The sequence below is a fragment of the Triticum urartu genome, chromosome 1A (assembly GCF_056163025.1).
Source record: "Triticum urartu cultivar PI428250 chromosome 1A, HENAU_Tu73, whole genome shotgun sequence".
Taxonomy (NCBI): Eukaryota; Viridiplantae; Streptophyta; class Magnoliopsida; order Poales; family Poaceae; genus Triticum; species Triticum urartu.
Genome location: NC_141873.1, coordinates 213,806,902 through 213,827,165, shown reverse-complemented (window position 1 = coordinate 213,827,165; position 20,264 = coordinate 213,806,902).

Below are 20,264 nucleotides of genomic sequence, written 5' to 3'. Positions count from 1 at the left end.
CATAACACAAGAACCGTGTTCACTTCCCGAACTCCGCCGGAAAGAGACCATCACGGTTACACACGCGGTTGATTCATTTTAATTAAGTTAAGTGCCAAGTTCTCTACAAACAGACATTAAAAAATTCCCATCTGCCCATAACCGCGGGCACGGCTTTCGAAAGTTCAAAACCCTGCAGGGGTGTCCCAACTTAGCCCATCACAAGCTCTCACGGGCAATGAAGGATATTCCTTCTCCCGGGAAGACCCGACCAGTCTCGGAATCCCTGTTACAAGACATTTCGACAATGGTAAAACAAGACCAGCAAGACCGCCCGATGTGCCGACATCCCGATAGGAGCTGCACATATCTCGTTCTCAGGGCAACACCGGATGAGCGCTCCATACAAGTAAAACCAGCCCTCAAGTTTCCCCGAGGTGGTGCTGCAAAGGACTCTAGTTCAGACCAGCACTTAGAGAAGCACTGGCCCGGGGGGGTTGAAATAAAGATAACCCTCGAGAGTGCGAATCCCAAGGGAAAAGTAGGTGGTGGTGAGGCAAATGGTAAAACCAAGGTTGGGCCTTGCTGGAGGAGTTTTATTCAAAGCAAATTGTCAAGGGGTCCCCATAACACCCAACCGTGTAAGGAACGCAAAATCAAGGAACATAACACCGGTATGACAGAAACTAGGGCGGCAAGAGTGGAACAAAACACTAGGCATAAGGCCGAGCCTTCTAACATGGAACAAACTTCAGCTTCACCTGCAACTAGCAACGCTATAAGAGGGGCTGAGCAAAGCGGTAACATAGCCAAACAAGGGTTTGCTAGGAATGGTGGATTAGAGGCTTGACATGGCAATATGGGAGGCATGATAAAGCAAGTGGTAGGTATCGCGGCATAGCAATAGAGAGAACAACTAGCAAGCAAATATAGACGTGATTTCGAGGGTATGGTCATCTTGCCTGAGATCCCGCAAGGAAGAAGAACGAGTCCATGAAGAAGACAAACGGGCGTAGTCGAACGGATCCTCACAAACGCGACGTTATCGGAACTAACCCGAAGAAGCAACACCAGAAAGAAGCAAACAACATAGTAAACAACCACCACATAAACATGGCATGATGCACAACCAAGTATGATGCATGTCCGGTTTAATGAGGGCATGGCATGGCAAAGTGCACAAGCGAAACTACAAGTTAAGTGGAGCTCAATATGCAACGAGTTGCATATTGACGGAACACCACATGACTTATTTAGTTCTCTCTCGTTTAGGTACCCAACAATATTAAATGTTGTTAAACATGGCAAGAGGTGGAGCATATGAAATCCACCTATCCAGGCAAGTTTAAATGAGGCCGGAACAACAAGCAACAAGTCTGGAAAATCCTCATATGCATATTTTTGGATTAGGTACAGTTCTGCCCTAAAGCATATTTTATAGTTGTTTAACATGCAAGATGAGTGCACCATGTTAAACTAGGCATTTTTCTACCCCATTTACATATAAAGTTTGTTAGGTTTGGAGCTATGGTTATTTAGTTATGAATTAAAGCATTTTAACATGGCAATAGGCAAATTGATGCAAACAGCAAGTTTAAACATTTTTAACATGGTTGAAAGTTGCAAATTATTAATCTACACAAAATTCTAAGCATTTTACATATATAATTTGTTTTAATATGATGCACCGTTTGTGAGTTATTAAATGCATGATGCTCAAGGGGTTTTCTATAAAACTGCAGATTACTTGAAAAATGCTAAAAACACAGATAGAGGAAAAAACACGCATCGGGCCGAAACTGCAGGCTGCTAGGGCACTCACCATGGGCTTTGGCCCGGTTCGGTGGAGGAAGCAGGCCGCCTGGAGCGTTGGGCCTCGGGTGGGTCGCTGCCCGCGGGGCCCAGAGGCACCTCGTCCTCCTCCCCGATCCCACTGGATCGAGGGAAGGTAGGGGGGCGATGGCCGGTGATGTGGATGGCGGCACAGCGCGGAGAGGGCCGGCAGATGGAGGGGATGAACGGATCTGGCAGGAGGGCGCCGGATCTGGCGGGAGGAGGGACCAGCGAGGTTCTGGGCGGCGAAGCTCCACTGGAGGCGCTCGGGGCTGCGACGGCGGTGGCTCTGGTGGCAGGGACGCGGCGCAGGCGAAGGCGCTGGTCGCCGACGTTAGACAGGAGGCGGCGGTCGAGCGTTGGGCACGTGGGCACGGCACAACACGGACTCCTGCGAGGCCTGGTTCGGAGGGAGGCTCAGAGTCGCGGGGACGAGCAGGTGAACGACGGCGAGGATCGGGAGCTAGGCGACGGCTCAGGCCCGCGTCGGCCCGGGGGAGGGCCGCGGATGGGCCGACGGGTCTGGAACTGGGGAGGGCGCGTGGCCTGCCCGGATTGGCTGGAGCGGTGGCTGACGGCGGCGCTAGCGAATGGAGCGGCGTCAAGTGGCGGAGGAAGGGTGGCCGGGCACGGAATGCAAAGAGGGGGGCGGCGGCTGCAGGTGGTAGGAGGGTTAGGGTAGGTTTAGGGGCTAGGGATGCCCAAAACGGCAAGGGGGCTGCTTAAATAGGAAGGGGCTAGGGTTTTGGTGGGTTTGGCGGGCTTCCGGAGCCCTCAGATCGAGATCGGACGCACCGGTCATGAGGGGAGGGGTTAGATGGGCTAGGTAACGGGCTGTGTAGAAGGGTTGGGCTGAGAGGAGAGAAGAGAGAGAACCGACGACTGTTTCCGGAGACCGAAAGCGTCCGGCACTTGACCGGCTATAATGCCGCTATAGTTTAACGGTTGGGCTATCAAACGAGCTCCGAATGCGATGAAACTTGGCAGGCGGCCTACCTACACTATAACAAGACCGCACACCAACTTTCAACCCATTCTGAGAACATTTTCCGGTCACTTATAAAAAAATATTTCGGACATGCCGCGGGCGCGTGCAAGTGTGTCTGGGCTCAGAACGGACAACGGAAGGAACTGGGAGACCCGGACGAATGCAAGTTTTGAAAACATGATGATTGAATGCACATGATGCCATGACAAGATGCAACACGCAAGCGAATGACATGGCAACGACGGCGAATAACTGGGAGACACCTGCACAACGGTCTCGGGGTGTCACACCTTCACAGGCACCGGGCCTTGCTTCATGGGTAGAACTTCCGGAGGTGCTGGATGTTCTAGGTGTTCTGGATGGGGATCCCGTCCTGCATCTCCAAGCGCACAGTGCCAGGCCTGGAGATGCGGGAAATCCTAAACAGGCCCTCCCACATGGGTGAGAGCTCATGCAGCCCTTCCCTAGAGAGCATCCGCCTCAGGACAAGATCGCCCACCTCGAGTGTCCTGGAGTGGATGCTGCGGCAGTGGTACCGTCACAGCGCCTGCTGGTTCCTTGCCACTCGGAGCGAGGCTTGGCGGCGGCGTTCCTCCCCCAGCACGAGGTCCATCCCCCGCATGGCGTCCTAATGTGCCTCGTCAAACCCCAAGACCCGTGCGGAGCGATGCTTGACTTCGTGAGGGAGAACCGCTTCGGCTTCGTATACGAGGAAGAACGGGGTCTCGCTTGTTGGCTTGGTGGCGATGGTGCAGATGGACCACATCACGGACTGGATCTCGTCGTGCCAGCCCCTGCCACAGGCCTCGAGCTTCTTCTTGAAGGTCCTTGTCTTGAGGCCTCTCAAGACCTCTGTGTTGACATGCTTAGCTTGGCCGTTGCTCCTGGGGTGTGCCACTGAGGCGTAGCATATTTGCGTTCCAAGATTAGCACAATATGTTTTGAAGAGATTGCTAGTGAACTATGAGCTGTTGTCGGTGATGATGCGATTAGGGACTCCGAACCGGCTCACGAGGCCCTTGATGAACTTAACTACGGAGCTGGCTAGGATGGTGCGGACAGCTTCCACCTCCGCCCACTTGGTGAACTTGTCGATGGCGACGTAGAGGTAGCGGTAGCCCCCAGGTGCTCAGGGGAATGGACCCAGGATATCCAGCCCCCAGACCGCAAACGGCCATGAGAGCGAGATGGTCTGGAGGCCCTGGGCAGATTGGTGGATTTGCTTGGCATGGAACGAGCAGGCCTTGTAGGATTTCACCTGCTCGGCGGCATCGTTGAGTGCCGTGGGCCAATAGAATCCGCTGCGGAATGCCTTGCCCACCAAGGTGCGCGACGACGAGTGATGCCCGCAGTCTCCGCCGTCTATGTCAGCTAACAGCTCATGCCCCTTCTCCCTAGAGATGCATCGCAAGGAAACATCATTCGGTCATTTTCAGTATAGCTCACCATCCTGGATGCAGTAGGCTGTGGCCTGCCGAGCTACGTGCTCCGCATCCTCCTCCTTCTCTGGCAGGGCCCCTTGCAGCAGGTACGCCTTGAATTCTTCAGTTCAGCACCCCTCCTGGGGTTCAAGCGCGAGGAGCAGGCACGCTCCTAAGGTTGGTGGCGGGGGGGCTCCTCCTGAGTCGGCGTAGGCTCTGCAGCCAGAGGGGCCGCTGAAGGCTGAAGAGCCGCTCCTCAAAGACGCCAGGCTCCTGGAGCTGACGCCTTGACGCACTCTTGGCGATATCATCAGCTTCCTTGTTTGTGCCGTGGGGCCCATGCTAGAGTTCTAGGCCCAAGAATTGCTTCTCCATTTTGCGTACCTCCGCGAGGTACGCCTCCATGTGCCCGTCCTTCAGCTCGTACACCTTGTTGGAAAAGTTGACAAGGAGCTGGTAGTCTCCCTTGATGGTGATGCGCTTCACCCCCAGGGCCGCCGCAGCCTTAAGGCAGCGATCAATCCTTCATATTCCGTGATGTTGTTGGAGACCTTCTCGCCCCGATGGAAGCAGAGTTGCACAGCATAGTAGAGCTTGTCCTGGGTGGGTGAAATGAGCACAACCCCAGCCCCCGCACCCTGGCTCGCGAAGGCACCGTCAAAGTACATGATCTGGCCATCCGGTGCTTCGCTCCCTAGCAAGAGAGACCGGTCCTCACCCACTTTGGGCCCTGGGGCGTCAGTCCACTCAACCACGAAGTCGGCAAGAGCGACTCCCTTGATGACACTGGTGGTTCTAAACTCCAGCTGGAATGCCTGCAGCTCGATGTTCCATTCAGTGACCCTTCCTGCTGCATTGGGGCTTCGGAGTACCCTCTCCACTGGGTAGGCTGAGACGGCCTTGATGGTGTAGCCTTGGAAGTAGTGGCGTAACTTGCACGAGGCCACGAGGAGCGTGAGCAGAAGCTTCTATGGCATGGGGTAGCATGCCCGCGCGTCTCGCAACACCGTGCTGACGATCTACACCGGGTGTTCAACAAGGGCGGATGTGTTGGTGGAGTCCGAGATCTCCTGAGGCTAGGGCGCTCCCTGAGGCTGGGGGACCTTTGAAGTTCGGTCGCCTATGGGGGATATCACGGCCTCAGGAGCGCCGTCTTGTGGTGCCCAGTCATCTGCTGGCTCTGCTGTGGTTTCAGGGGTGCCGTCTTGGTGCTACACCATCCTTACCGGATGTGCGGCGTCGGGTGGCAGGCTCTTGGCCTGGAGCTCCTCCCGGACGGCCACCAGCGCTGCGCTAGCGGAATAGGGTGTGGCGGCTAGGTAAAGCACCAGGGGCTCGAGAGGACGAGGCGCCACCATCACCGGTGGGCTGGTTAGGTATCTCTTGAGGTCTTGGAAAGCCATGTCTTCCTTCGGAGTCCACTTGAACGGGCCCTTCTTCTTCATCAGCTTGAAGAACGGGGGGGGGGGTGCGCTCCCCCAGCTTGGAGATGAAGCACCCCAGTGAGGTTATTGATGTCTACTACACAACCTTCTTCTTGTAGACATTGCTGGGCCTCCAAGTGCAGAGGTTTGTAGGACAGTAGCAAATTTCCCTCAAGTGGATGACCTAAGGTTTATCAATCCGTGGGAGGCGTAGGATGAAGATGATTTCTCTCAAACAACCCTGCAACCAAATAACAAAGAGTCTCTTGTGTCCCCAACACACCCAATACAATGGTAAATTGTATAGGTGCAGTAGTTCGACGAAGAGATGGTGATACAAGTGCAATATGGATGGTAGATATAGGTTTTTGTAATCTGAAAATATAAAAACAGCAAGATAGCAAGTGATAAAAGTTTGCACAAACGGTATTGCAATGCTAGGAAGCAAGGCCTAGGGTTCATACTTTCACTAGTGCAAGTTCTCTCAACAATAATAACATAATTGGATCATATAACTATCCCTCGACATGCAACAAAGAGTCACTCCAAAGTCACTAATAGCGGAGAACAAATGAAGAGATTATGGTAGGGTACGAAACCACCTCAAAGTTATCCTTTCTGATCGATCTATTCAAGAGTTCGTAGTAAAATAACACGAAGCTATTCTTTCCGTTCAATCTATCATAGAGTTCGTACTAGAATAACACCTTAAGACACAAATCAACCAAAACCCTAATGTCACCTAGATACTCCAATGTCACCTCAAGTATCTGTGGGTATGATTATATGATATGCATCACACAATCTCAGATTCATCTATTCAACCAACACAAAGAACTTCAAAGAGTGCCCCAAAGTTTCTACCAGAGAGTCAAGACGAAAATGTGTGCCAACCCCTATGCCTAAGTTCACGAGGTCACGAAACTCGCAAGTTGATCACCAAAACATACATCAAGTGGATCACATGATATCCCATTGTCACCACAGATAAGCACATGCAAGACATACATCAAGTGTTCTCAAATCCTTAAAGACTCAATCTGATAAGATAACTTCAAAGGGAAAACTCAATCCATCACAAGAGAGTAAAGGGGGAGAAACATCATAAGATCCAACTATAATAACAAAGCTCGCGATACATCAAGATCGTACCATCTCAAGAACGAGAGAGAGAGAGAGATCAAACACATAGCTACTGGTGCATACCCTCAGCCCCGAGGGTGAAATACTCCCTTCTCGTCATGGAGAGCGCTGGGATGATGAAGAAGGCCACATGAGAGGGATTCCCCCCTCCGGCAGGGTGCCAGAATGGGTCTAGATTGGTTTTCGGTGGCTACGGAGGCTTCTGGCGGCGGAATTCCCGATCTATTCTGTTCCTGGATGTTTGGGGTATATATATATAGGAGGAAGAAGTGCGGTGGTGGAGCAATAAGGGGCCCACGAGGGTGGAGGGTGCGCCCATGGGGATGGGCGCGCCCCCCTGCCTCGTGGTCTCCTCGTTGATTGCTTGACATCCACTCCAAGTCTCCTGGATCATGTTTGTTCCAAAAATAATGCACCCGAAGGTTCCATTCCATTTGGACTCCGTTTCATATTCCTTTTTGACCAAACTTTAAAATAGGCAAAAACAACAATTTGGGCTCGGCCTTCGGTTAATAGGTTAGTCCCAAAAATAGTATAAAAGTGTAAAAGTAAGCCCAATAACATCCAAAATAGATAATATAATTGCATGGATCAATCAAAAATTATAGATACATTGGAGACGTATCAGTTATGCAGCCCGCGAGTTTTTGCATTGCCTTGAGAGTCTGCGGCAGGCTCATGTCTTCTATTGCTTTGGCCTTCTCCAGGTTTGCCTTGATCCCCCTATGCGACACGAGGAAACCCAGCAGCTTGCTGGAGGGGATGCTGAACACGCATTTCTCCAGGTTGAGCCATAGGTCTACCTTGCCCAGACTGGTGAAAGTCTCCTCCAGATCCTGAATGTCGGTGTCAAAACCGGCGGATCTTGGGTAGCGGGTCCCGAACTGTGCGTCTAGGCCGGATGGTAACAGGAGGCAGGGGACACGATGTTTTACCCAGGTTCGGGCCCTCTTGTTGGAGGTAAAACCCTATGTCCTACTTGATTAATATTGATGATATGGGTAGTACAAGAGTAGATCTACCACGAGATCGGAGAGGCTAAACCCTAGAAGCTAGCCTATGGTATGATTGTATGTTGTCGTTGTGGTCCTACAGACTAAAACCCTTCGGTTTATATAGACACCAGAGAGGGTTAGGGTTACACAAGGTCCGCTACAAAGGAGGAGATATCCATATCCATATTGCCTAGCTTGCCTTCCACGCGAAGTAGAACCCCATTCGGACACAAGACGAAGTCTTCAATCTTGTATCTTCATAGTCTAACAGTCCGGCCAAAGGATATAGTCCGGCTGTCCGGAGACCCCCTAATCCAGGACTCCCTCAGTAGCCCCTAAACCAGGCTTCAATGACGATGAGTCCGGCATGCAGTATTGTCTTCGGCATTGCAAGGAGGGTTCCTTCTCCGAATACATCACAGAAGAATTTGAATATGAGGATAGTGTCCGACCCTGCAAAATAAGTTCCACATACCGCCGTAGAGAGAATAATATTTTCGCAAATCGAATTTGCTGACTTGTTTTGGCAGCATGACGTTATGTCATGGCCCGGTGATTATTCGAACCGTTTTTCTTCAACCAGCTCCACACATAACGCGAGGCGGTTTCTTGACATGTCTTGTCAAAGCAGAGATCGTGTTCCCCAATTACGGGATTCTCATTAATACGGTCGTGGGTAACCCAACCGTGTCTAGGACTCCTAGATTATAGGCAAGTCCTAAACGGCTACAGAGAAGACGCTTGATATTTATCCTCTTTATAAAGGGACAAGGTTTTCGCTTTTTCCTTCTCGTGCTCAATCGAACCCCTCCCCCACCTCGAGTTCTAACACCCAAAGCCCAGGTCAGGTGCTCCGGATCTTCAATCATGTCCGGATCTAGCCTTCAAGGCTGATGGATGCCCTTCTCCGTTACGGAAGAGGACATCAAGAAGTTGAGGGAGGCCAGATACCTGACCGCCGAGGTTTCGCATCGGCTGCCTGCTCGAGGGCAGGTCGTCCCTACTCCCGAACCCAATGAGAAAGTCGTGTTCGTCTCCCATTTCCTCGAGGCCTAGGCCTCACTCTGGATCCCTTCGTCAATTTCCACGATCTAGCTCCGGACTCCTTTCTCCACATCTCGACATTTATTGTCGTGTGTGAGGCCTTCCACCGCATTACCCCTCACTTCGGCCTGTGGCCCAAGACCTTTGAAGTGAAGCCAAAGATGATCGAGGGGCAACATGCAGCGTGCGGAGGCGCATCAATAGGCAAGATGGCAGGAGCTCCATGGCCAAAAGGTTCCTTTCCAGAGGTGTCCGAATTATGGCAACGAGATTGGTTTTATGTCGGCTCCTAGAAGTGCCAAGTGGGCGGCTGCCCGGCTTTCTGCTCGGGCCCCCCACCACAACTGATGTCATGGATTAGCAGAGGTCTGAGCTGGGGTCCAGCCAAGGACGTGCCTATACTGCAAAGCCGCATTCGAGATCTCTTCGAGGTAGAATTTAATTTGGTTGTGGTAATACAAGTTATGCTGGTTCGTCAAGTCCAACCTTGCAAATGTCGGCCCCTTCGCTTGTGGGAGTTCAACCCAGAAGGACCGCGTGCCATTCAAAGTTTCCTCGGCCTGACGCACGAGGAGATGTACAAGTCATTCTTCGGACCTCAAATAGAGTGTCCGGATACTACCGAGGACGTGGGCCTGAGCAGTAACCGCGCCGCCGAACAAGTAAGAAATCCTCTAGCCGAACACACTGTCTTTTATTCATCATGAAGTTATTTCTGGGAGTTTGCTCTTTGACCAGGACTGGCTAACAAAGGCGAAGATGATTCGGTGTTTGGCCCCCCTCCCTGAGGGTTTGGAAAATCCGGTATTGGAAAAGATGCTCGAGCTCGCACCTTGCCCGGAGCCCTCGAAGGAAGATACCGGGGGAATAATATGGGCGGACGCGGGCTCCCATCGCTGCCAGTTCCAAACGAGGGAATGAGCGCCTCCATGAAGGAGGATAACCGGGGGAGGAAAAGGACTGCTTCCGAGGATCCGGAAGTAGAGGCCTCCAAATGGGAGAAGAAGTCTCCCCCAGAGGGTCCTGCCTCGGGGGGGGGGGGTGCTCTTGCCGCACAAAGTCCGCGGGGGGATCAGCCCTCCAACGAGTCGTAAGTGATCCAAAAAATACTTTAATAGTGAAGGTATACTATCTTTCTTCTGAGAAAATAACCGCCGCATATATCTTGTAGTTCGGGTCTTATCCCTTCTCAGCTGAGCTCGTCTTCGGGGGATCTTCTTCCGGAGATGATGGAGAGCAAAACGCCTCCCCTGGACTCCTCTGCTCAAGAAGCGGGCGACCCCGAAGTGTCGTCACGGAGGGCCTCTCCGGATCCGGTGAGGCCAGAAGATAATCATATAGACCCCCGAAGTCCCCAGCGTCCGGCTCTCGAGGAGAGTGAACAAAAGAGTCCGGCACCGTCTGGTATGTAGTCGGATGTTCTGAGGGAGTTGTTGGGGCGAGCGGCCGTCTCAGAAGAACACCGTACGCTGATGGGTACGGTGATGGAAAGAATTTCGTCCACCGAAAGCGGATTACATGAAGCCTTTATGAGTCTACTGATAGGCTTTGAGGTACGTGAGATAATATGTGATAGTATCGCACATGTTAGGTGTGCCCTGTGTAGATAGTAGCCCCTGAGACTCTGGTTGTCGTCGAGAACGGCGGCGAACAGAGGATCATAGTCCCAGGCAATAACCAGACTGCCTTTATGTGCAGGTGGTGGAAGCTCCGGTGGCTAGCCGGACTAGTGAGTTTGCCGAATTAAAACGGCAACTGAATGCGGCAGACACCGACATCGAGCTTGTTAACAAGAGGCTTAACGAGGCACATGGTAAGTGTTATTTTCTAGTGAATGCCACATAGTAAGAGCAGCATGATGCCAGTATCTTTAATATGTTGTGACTACAGATGGAGCTGCCACCGTGGAAACCTTGCAGGCAGAACTTGCCCGAGCCAAAGAACAAGCGAGGATTAGTAATGCGGCTGCTTTGAAGGCGACCGAAGAGTTGAAAGCCGAGAAGGCCACACATTGCGAGAGCAAAGAGAAGATGGCCAAGATGGTCGTAGAATTAAAAGGCACTGCCGACCGTTGCCGGCTCCTTGAAAGAGAAAACTGAGCGAAGGCAACGGACCTTGAGAAGGCCACGGAGGCGGACAAAGACACCCGCTCTGCTATGAGAGTGAAGAAGGAGGAGCTGCGGGAAGCCGGGGATATTGCGGCTAGGAAGCCCTTCATGCTACGGAGGAAGTTCAGAGATCCACGGTATGCCCCTCTGGATCGGCTGTGGAGTTCGGCAGATGCATATATGGACTTGGCGGCGAGCGCTGCCGATGCGGCCAAATACTTCCAAGGTCAAACTAGTCAAATGGGCCGAACTGAATAGGTTGTCTGGACTCGCCATGAGGTCTGTCGTGGATCAGCTATGGCCGGAAGAGCCAAAGCCGAATAGCTATTTCAACTTAGTGCAGCAGGTCCTTGGTGCGGTGCCGCGCATTAATGTGATGAAGAGGTCGGCGTGCATAGAAGGCGCGCGGATGGCCCTTGCCCGTGTTAAAGCATACTGGGCGGAGATGGAAGCTACCATTGTTGCGGCGCAGGGTTCGGCCATAGGCCGAGTGGCTGCCGAGCACTATTTCGAGGAGGTTCTCGAGGGTGCTCATTTGATAGAGGCCTAGTGCTCGAAGAATATTATGTTTGAGTGACATGTATTCCCATTGTAAACACAATGTTTTTATGAAATTTTATAAGGCTATGTTTATACTTTTGCCTGAAAGTAGTATGATGCCTCCTGTGCGGCCGTTTATGTATACATGTGTATAACCTGAAAGATTGCAGTCGTCGGCTTCAGCCCCCACGCATATAATGCGGAGGTGCTCGCAAAAAATGCGTGTTCACACTTAACCCAACGTCTTGGTCCTATTAAGGAGGTGATAGCGCAGCGAACGAGGCAACCGGACTATAATGCTTTAACACTTTCACTTAGCCATAGCAGTTTGATAGTGGGGCTACTAGATAGCCCCTGGTGGCTCCGCACTCTCCCGATCTCAGGGAGCGTACATGCCTGGCCGGGAAACGGCCCTTCGTTAAGGCGGAGGAATTCTAACATCCCTATAGGTCATCGAGTGGTTGACCAGTCTCACGCTATATCATGACAGTCAGTTTTCGGCTTTCTCTGTTGAGGTGCTCGTCCGGATGAACCAGGGCACAATCGCAGTAGTTCTCTGGTGCTGCCTTAGCCGATAAGGCGGAACGTAAGGCACCAAAACACAGGAGCCAGGCAAACCCAACATTTGACCAAAGACAATGATTCGGAGTTGATGCATATAAGGCCAAACTCGCGACGCCGAACACTCCCTAAGGTATTCGGTCTTTATGGTATAAACCAGGCCTAAATAGTGCCCTTTGTAAGAATCCCCTTGTGTCCAGGTACGTGCATTATTCTGACGTGGCCACATGCCAAGACATCAGCATCCTTCTCAATTGAGCTGAGAATTCGATGGATGTGTATCAACAAGAGACAGTAAAAAAGGTTTACATAGGGTCTTAATCTAAAAAGAATCCTTGGAGCGGGTCCCTGCTGCATGTCTGCGCCTGTGTCTCCGTTGTGCCGTATCCTGGACGGGTGTAGCACGATGATCATCTGTAAAAGAGAGGAACTTGGGTGAAAAAGTTGTCGTGCAGAAAGATAGTTTTTAAAGAAACCATGTATGACTAGAAATGAGTAGAAATTGCCACTTGTCTGCGCGCGTTGAGCCCCTTGTATTTGTAATATGGGTGGCCATCAATCCGGTACAAATTACATATAGCAGCGCCGGACTCGTCTAACCGCGTCCGTGGTCTTGACGACCTATCAAATGCTTTAGTTGGTGAGGCCGTTTTCAGTGTGCGGCTGTCATTCTCTTCGGCGTGCAAAGATCGCTTAATACTTCCGTTCACTGTAATGATGCCACGTGGACCGGGCATCTTGAGTGTGAGGGAAGCGTAGTGCGGTATTGCAATAAAGCGAGCAAAAGCTTCACGTCGAAGTAGGCTTGATAACCGCATTGGAACAGAGCAATGTGGAATGTTAAATGTTCGCTATAGGAGTTATCGGGGAAGCCGAATATAACCTTTAGTAGCAGGGAGCCCATGCAGTGAGCCCCTGGGCCTGGCGTTACTCCTTTAAAGGTAGTGTTGCTATGGCAAATATTCGCTGGGTCTATCCCCATTTCACGGATTGTATCCTGGTATATCAGGTTTAAACTGCTGCCACCGTCCATCAGGACTCGTGCAAAGTGGTATCCGTTAATTACTGGGTCTAATACCAGGGGAGCCCATCTTGCCCGCCGGATACTTGCTGAGTAATCACGATGGTCGAAAGTGACTGGTTGAGACGACCAGTGGCAGGGTTTCGCGGTGATAGGCCCTTGGGCATATTTATCTGGGAGGGCCGCTTTGCTTCCCTTGATCATGTGTAATACGTTGACTGTTTTGACTTTTGATGGAAACTTCTTTTGTTCCCCAGTGTCTTGCTTGAGAGGCTCATCCTCATCTTCGCTTGGTGTATCCTTCCCCTTGTGTACGGCGTTGAGCTTGCCGGACTGCTTGAAGACCCAACGTTCTCTGTGGGTATGATTAGCGGGTTTACCAGGGGTGCTATGGATCTGACATACTTGGTCCAGAATTTTGTTCAGGCTGGACAGTTCATCTCTAGCGCCTTTAAAGGGCGGCTTTTGCTGACCTGGCCGAGAGCTTCGGAATATGGCGTGTACCGCCGTGCTCTTCGGGCTGTTTTCTTTATTCCGACGCTTATTATTTTTGCTGCGTTGGGATTTCCCGTTTTCGTCTCTAACTTCGGATGTGCTTGGATCGCTGGTGCTGCATCTGGCTAGCCAGCTGTCCTCACCCGCACAAAAGCGGGTCATGAGGCTTGTTAATGCTGCCATTGTTCTCGGCTTTTGTTGGCCGAGGTGTCTGGCAAGCCATTCGTCACGGACGCTATGCTTAAAAGCTGCCAAGGCTTCGGCGTCCGGGCAGTCAACTATTTGGTTCTTCTTAATAAGAAACCTGTTCCAAAGCTTTCAGGCTGACTCTCTGGGTTGTTGAGTTATATGACTCAGATCGTCCACATCCGGGGGTCGGACGTAAGTCCCTTGAAAATTTGCCCGAAAAGCGTCTTCGAGCTCTTCCCAGCTTCCAATGGAGTTTTCGGGGAGGCTTTTAAGCTAGTGCCAAGCTGGCCCTTTGAGTTTGAGGGGTAAGTTTTTAATGGCGTGGAGATCGTCTCCTCAAGCCATATGGATGTGGAGGATATAGTCCTCAATCCAGACCCCAGGGTCTGTTGTTCCGTCGTATGCCTCTATGTTTACAGGTTTGAATCCCTCTGGAAATTCATGGTCCAGCACCTCATCGGTGAAACATAGGGGGTGTGCGGCACCCCTGTATCTCGGTATACCGTGGTGTTCGGATGCTTGTTGTGTTGCATCGTATGCTGGGGCGTGCTTGCGTGGTCCATAGATGGATCTGGTTGCGTCATCGTTTTGATGCGAGCCCTCGCGTGGATCGCGTACTGGCTTGTGAGTGGAATTGTTTGCCGCTCCATGTTGGCCGTGAGGTCGTCTATCCGGCCAGGTGGCCGTTTTGGTTCTTGGTAGTGGGGGATCTAGGGCCTCCTCATCGAATTCAGGTAGCAACTTCCGCTTCGGGTAGCTCTTGGTGGGGCGATTACCACCATACTTCGCTGCTGTGTTGAGTATTTTACTCCATCTGATTTGGAGTGTGTCCTGCGCAGCCTTGAGCCTTTGCTTCTGCTTTTTCAGACTCCTCACAGTAGCAACAAGCCTTTGACGGGCATTCTGCTGCTCCGGGTGCCTGTCCAGCGTTATGTCATCCAGACTATTATCTTTGACAGAATTGGTTTGTTCGGTTTGATTCTCCGTATTGCCGTGGTCCGGCAGTGGTTCGCCCTGCTCCAACACTGGGTCTGTATGATCGTTATTTCTGCCGAGGCGGGATTTGGCGTGGTGCTTACGCCGCCGCTTTGACTACTCGAGGTGACTAGCCTTCGTTGCGTCCTTCCGTTCCTCGTTGTCGTCTTCTTTTGGTGTGTCCACCATGTATACGTCATATGATGAGGTGGACGTCCAGCGCCCTGTGGGCGGTGGTTCCTCTTCGCCTCCCGCATGGTCGTCCATACCGTCGATGTTTTCGGAGTCGAAGTCAAGCATGTCGGTTGAGTCGTCGACAGTGGCTACCAAGTGGGTGGTGGGTGGGCCTCGAATTTCTTCATCATCCGCATCCCAGTCCTGCCGGACATAGTTCGGCCAGGATTCTCCTGACAAGGAGAGAGACCTTAATGAGTTCAGTATGTCGCCAAATGGCGAGCGCTGAAAAATATCCGCGGAGGTAAACTCCATGATTGGCGCCCCATCGGATTCGATAGGGATAGGCGCAGGCGGTTCAGAGTCCGTGGCCGGAGAAAGATCCGGCAGTTTAACATCACGGCTCTCGTGCAAGGCAAGGTCGATGTTCAGCTCGATCGCTGCTGAGGGTAAGGCCTCCGTGGCGGGGTCCATCCACCCGTCCGCGGAAGGCGCGACTGGCTCCGAATTGAAGGTTGGAGCGGCTGCCGGTGCGATCTCCTTAACACTGTCCGATGGGAGAGCTAAGTCATGCGCATCGCGACTGCGTGGCGCACAAGGCAGAGGCTCAAATCCGTTAAAGATCAAATCTCCACGGATATCGGCAGTGTAGTTTAAGCTTCCAAAGCTGACCAGGTGGCCAGGGGCGTAACTTTCCATCTGCTCCAGATGGCCAAGCGAATTGGCCCGCAGTGCAAAGCCGCCGAGCACGAAGATCTGTCCGGGATGAAAAGTCTCATCCTGGACCGCATCGCTATCGATGATAGTTGGAGCCATCAAGCCTAACGGCGACGACACAGAGGAACTCTCAATGAAAGCACCAATGTCGGTGTCAAAACCGGCGGATCTCGGGTAGGGGGTCCCGAACCGTGCATCTAGGCCGGATGGTAACAGGAGGCAGGGGACACGATGTTTTACCCAGGTTCAGGCCCTCTTGATGGAGGTGAAACCCTACGTCCTGCTTGATTAATATTGATGATATGGGTAGTACAACAGTAGATCTACCACGAGATCGGAGAGGCTAAACCCTAGAAGCTAGCCTATGGTATGATTGTATATTGTCGTTGTTGTCCTACAGCTAAAACCCTTCGGTTTATATAGACACCGGAGAGGGTTAGGGTTACACAAGGTCGGCTACAAAGGAGGAGATATCCATATCCGTATTGCCTAGCTTGCCTTCCACGCCAAGTAGAATCCCATCCGGACAGGAGACGAAGTCTTCAATCTTGTATCTTCATAGTCTAACAGTACGGCCAAAGGATATAGTCCGACTGTCCGGAGACCCCCTAATCCAGGACTCCCTCAGTTTCATTCCGTTTGGACTCCGTTTGATATTCCTTTTCGACCAAACTTTAAAATAGGCAAAAACAGCAATTTGGGCTGGGCCTCCGATTAATAGATTAGTCCCAAAAATAGTATAAAAGTGTAAAAGTAAGCCCAATAACATCCAAAATAGATAATATAATTGCATGGATCAATCAAAAATTGTAGATACGTTGGAGACGCATCAGTTATGTAGCCCGTGAGTTTTTGCATTCCCTTGAGAGTCTGCGGCAGGCTCATGTCTTCTATTGCGTTGGCCTTCTCCGGGTTTGCCTTGATCCCCCTGTGCAACATGAGGAAACCCAGCAGCTTGCCGGAGGGGATGCTGAACACGCATTTCTCTGGGTTGAGCCATAGGTCTACCTTGCCCAGACTGGTGAAAGTCTCCTCCAGATCCTGAATGAGGGTCCTTGCCTCTCCAGATTTCACCACTATGTCATCGACATAGGCCTCAGCGTTCCTCCCGAGTTGCTGGCCTAGAGCGATGTGCATAAGCCGCTGGAAGGTCGCTCCAGCGTCACACAGCTCGAACGGCATGCAGGTGTAGCAGTACACCCTGCACGGGGTTAATAAAGTCATCTTCTCTACATCCTGCACAGCCATCTTGATCTGGTGGTATCCTGAGAAAGCATCTAGAAAACACAGCAAGTCGCACTCGGCGGTGGAGTCAACGATCTGATCAATGTGTGGGAGCGGGAATGGGTCTTGAGGGCAGGCCTTGTTGAGGTTAGTGAAGTCAACGCACATGCATTCCTTCCGACCTTTCTTGGGCAGGACCACCGGGTTCGCCAGCCACTCTGGGTACCGAACCTTGCGGATGACACCTGCATCTTGCAGCTTGCGGGTCTCCTGGACGATAAAGGACTGCTTCTTTGCGGACTATCAACGCGTCGTCTTCTTCACCAGGTGCACATTTGGGAACACCCTTAGGTGATGTTCGATTATCCCCCTCGGGACCCCAACCAACTTCTTGGGATCCCAGGCGAATACCTCCTTATTCGCGCGCAGGAAGTTCACCAACGCCTCCTCTTGGTTCGGGGCAAGGTCGGCACCTATGGTGAAGGTGGCTCCTGAGGCCCCGTCCTCGTCGACCGGTACCTTCTTTGTCATGGCCCGATCTTGGGAGAACAATTGCTTCTTCTTTGCCGGCGCAGCCCCTTGGGTCCCAGGTGCTGCTTCACCTGCGGGGTGCGCCGCCGCGGCCCTGAAGGCGATCTTGAGGGCCATCAGGGCCTCCTTGGTGTCTCTAGCCATGGTAAGGACGCCGTTGCTCCTCGACATCTTCATGAGGTTGTATGCAGGGTGGGTTCCTGCCATGAACTGAGCCAAGGCTGGGTACCTGAGGCTGGCATTGTATGGGAGGCCGATGCGAGCGATGTCGAAGTCGATAAGCTCGGTGTGGTAGTTGTCGCGAGTACCAAAGATGACTGGGAGGCGGATCTGCCCTAGGGGGCTGGTGGAACCACCGCCAACTCCGGAGAAGTGCTTGGTGTGACGGAGCCGGCCGTGCGGTACGTGGAGCAAGCCGAAAGCTTCCATGAAGAGCACATTGAGGCTAGCCCGCTGTCGATGAGGGTCTTGGTTACCGCCACGTTGCAGATGGTGGGTGTGCAAAGCATCGGGAGCACACTCGAGCCGGCGGCAGTTGCCGGATGGTCCACTGAGTCGAAGGTGAGGTTGGCCTTGGGAGCCGCCCATCCCGGGGGAGGTCCCTGCTGCACAGAGGCGGCGCCCATTTGGTGGAAGAACTGCTTGACATGGCGATCTGAGGGCGGTGCCTGCGAGCCGCCAAGGATGGCTACAACGGCAAGCAGCGCTGGTGCTACGAAGCGCGCGACAAAGAGACCGCGCAGATCTCCTAGGAGGCCACCGAGGATCCTGGCAGGCTGAGCAGCCAGGCACGCGGAACGCAGGCTAGGGCCATGGGAAACCAGTTGGCCATGGCCCTGTCATCTCCTCCGGTTTCCCGAACGGCCTCCTCGTACACCAGCAGGAAAGCTGCTGGATCCGTCGCGCCATCGTAGCGAGGTGACATATCCGGCTTGAACTTGTGCGGCCACTACACCTGTCACAAGGTGGGGGTGAAGGCCCGGAGGCCCATAGTGCTGCCGCGCGCGCCCATCGATCCAGCCGGTAGGGTGGCGCCTGCCATGGGGGGCCGAACGGAGAGACGGAGCGGACGGAGGGGCGGAACAAGCGGAGGGGCAGAGCTCCGGTGCACCCCTACCTGGTGCACCAAATGTCGGATTACAGGTTCCGGCAAACCATTAAGAGGTTCGAACTCTGGGGTGCGCACGAAGAACACTCTCTCCCCGACTCGCTCGCTCAACGATTCCACGGCCTAACTCGACAAACCCAAAGAACAAGAGACACGGGGGTTTATACTGGTTCGGGCCACCTTGCGATGTAATATCCTACTCCGGTTTGTGGGTGGATTGCCTCGAGGGGCTGAGGATGAACTAGTACAGCGGATGCGCAGCCTCGGGAGGTGAGGTGTTCTTGAGCTCGATGAGTTGATAGCTGAGAGGGTGATCTAAATGATCCATCCACTTCTACGGTGGTGGCTAGGTCCTATTTATGGTGGTCTTGGTCCTCTTCCCAAATGTTTAGGTCGGAAGGGATCCTACAATGGCCAAGTTTGAAGGGGGACAACTAGTTCAAGTTATCCTGATAAAAGTAGCCTTCTCGTGCCAAAGGCTCTCGTGGTGATGTTGCTATGGGCTCCGCGATGACCTCCATCCTGCCATCCTGCTGGTCTTGGTCTTGTTGCACAGATATGGAAACCTTTTCCTGATTCCTTGGGACCCCACACCTACGCTTGCCTCCTTAGAACCAAAGACGAAACTGGTACACTGCGCCCGCTGGCGCCCGCCTGGCCTTGGTCGTCATGGCTCATGTCACGCGAACCTCGCGAGGTGGCCCTTGCGTACATATCTCCGCCTAGTGAGGCTTCCCCCAGGGTGATCTTGGTGTCGTCCGCCTCGCGGGGCTCGGCCCTCGCGAGGGTCTTGAGTTGTTGCTGCTGAAGATGGGCCGTACCGGGCGGTTGATGGAGCCACACCACGGGCCGCAGGCCGGCAAGTCTGGGTACCCCCGTTCCCAGGACGCCGACAATCGCCTGCATCTTGGGTGGTGCTCAGGCCCCAGCCTCCCACGGCATCTTCAAGCAGTTCGCTCATGAGGTGAATGCGGCCCTCCCAGGCTCGAGGCCACACGTCCGCTCAGGTGGTCCAAGTGCACCATCACCTTTAGCTCGTTTGACCAGCTCAAGTGCGCGGCAACTGTCGGCGCCCTCCCGATGCTTTGCTCACCCACCATCAGCAATGTCCTTGTCACCAAGTCTCTCATCGATGGTGGTGCGCGGCTCAATGTTCTTTCCATCGAGACGTTCGACCGCCTCCAAGTGCTGTATGATCAGCTGCAGCCCACCAAGCCCTTCTCAGCAGTGACCGACGGCTCCACCACCCCGATAGGGCAGATCCGCCTCCCTGTCACCTTCGGCCAGCGCGACAACTACCGCACCGAGCTCATCGACTTCAACGTCACTCACATCCGTCTCCTGTACAACACCATCCTTGGGTATCTAGTCCTGGCCAAGTTCATGGTAGTGACCCACCATGGCTACAACGTCCTCAATATGCCAGGGAACCATGACATCATCATGATTGCATGCGAGGAGAAGGACGCGGTGTGCTCCCTCGAGCGCACCTATCAGGCTGCGGCGATTGAAGACCCAGACAACGAAGGCGCCATCTACCCTCCTGAGGTTGTCCCCAAGAAGAAGAAGCAGCTACTCCGCCAAGAGTCTTAGGAGAGCGGTCTCTCCTGCGGCACCACCTAAGGATCTGCGCCCACGGATGGGGCGCCTCCCTCTCGTGCATAGGAAGGCGCGCCTGATGCCCTCCTCAAGGAGGGCTCGGGGGCTCTCATCTGGAGGGCCTTTGACCTAGCTAACGTCACGAGGGAGGTGCTTGGGCACCACATGGAGGCATGCTTCATCGCACGCTTCCCT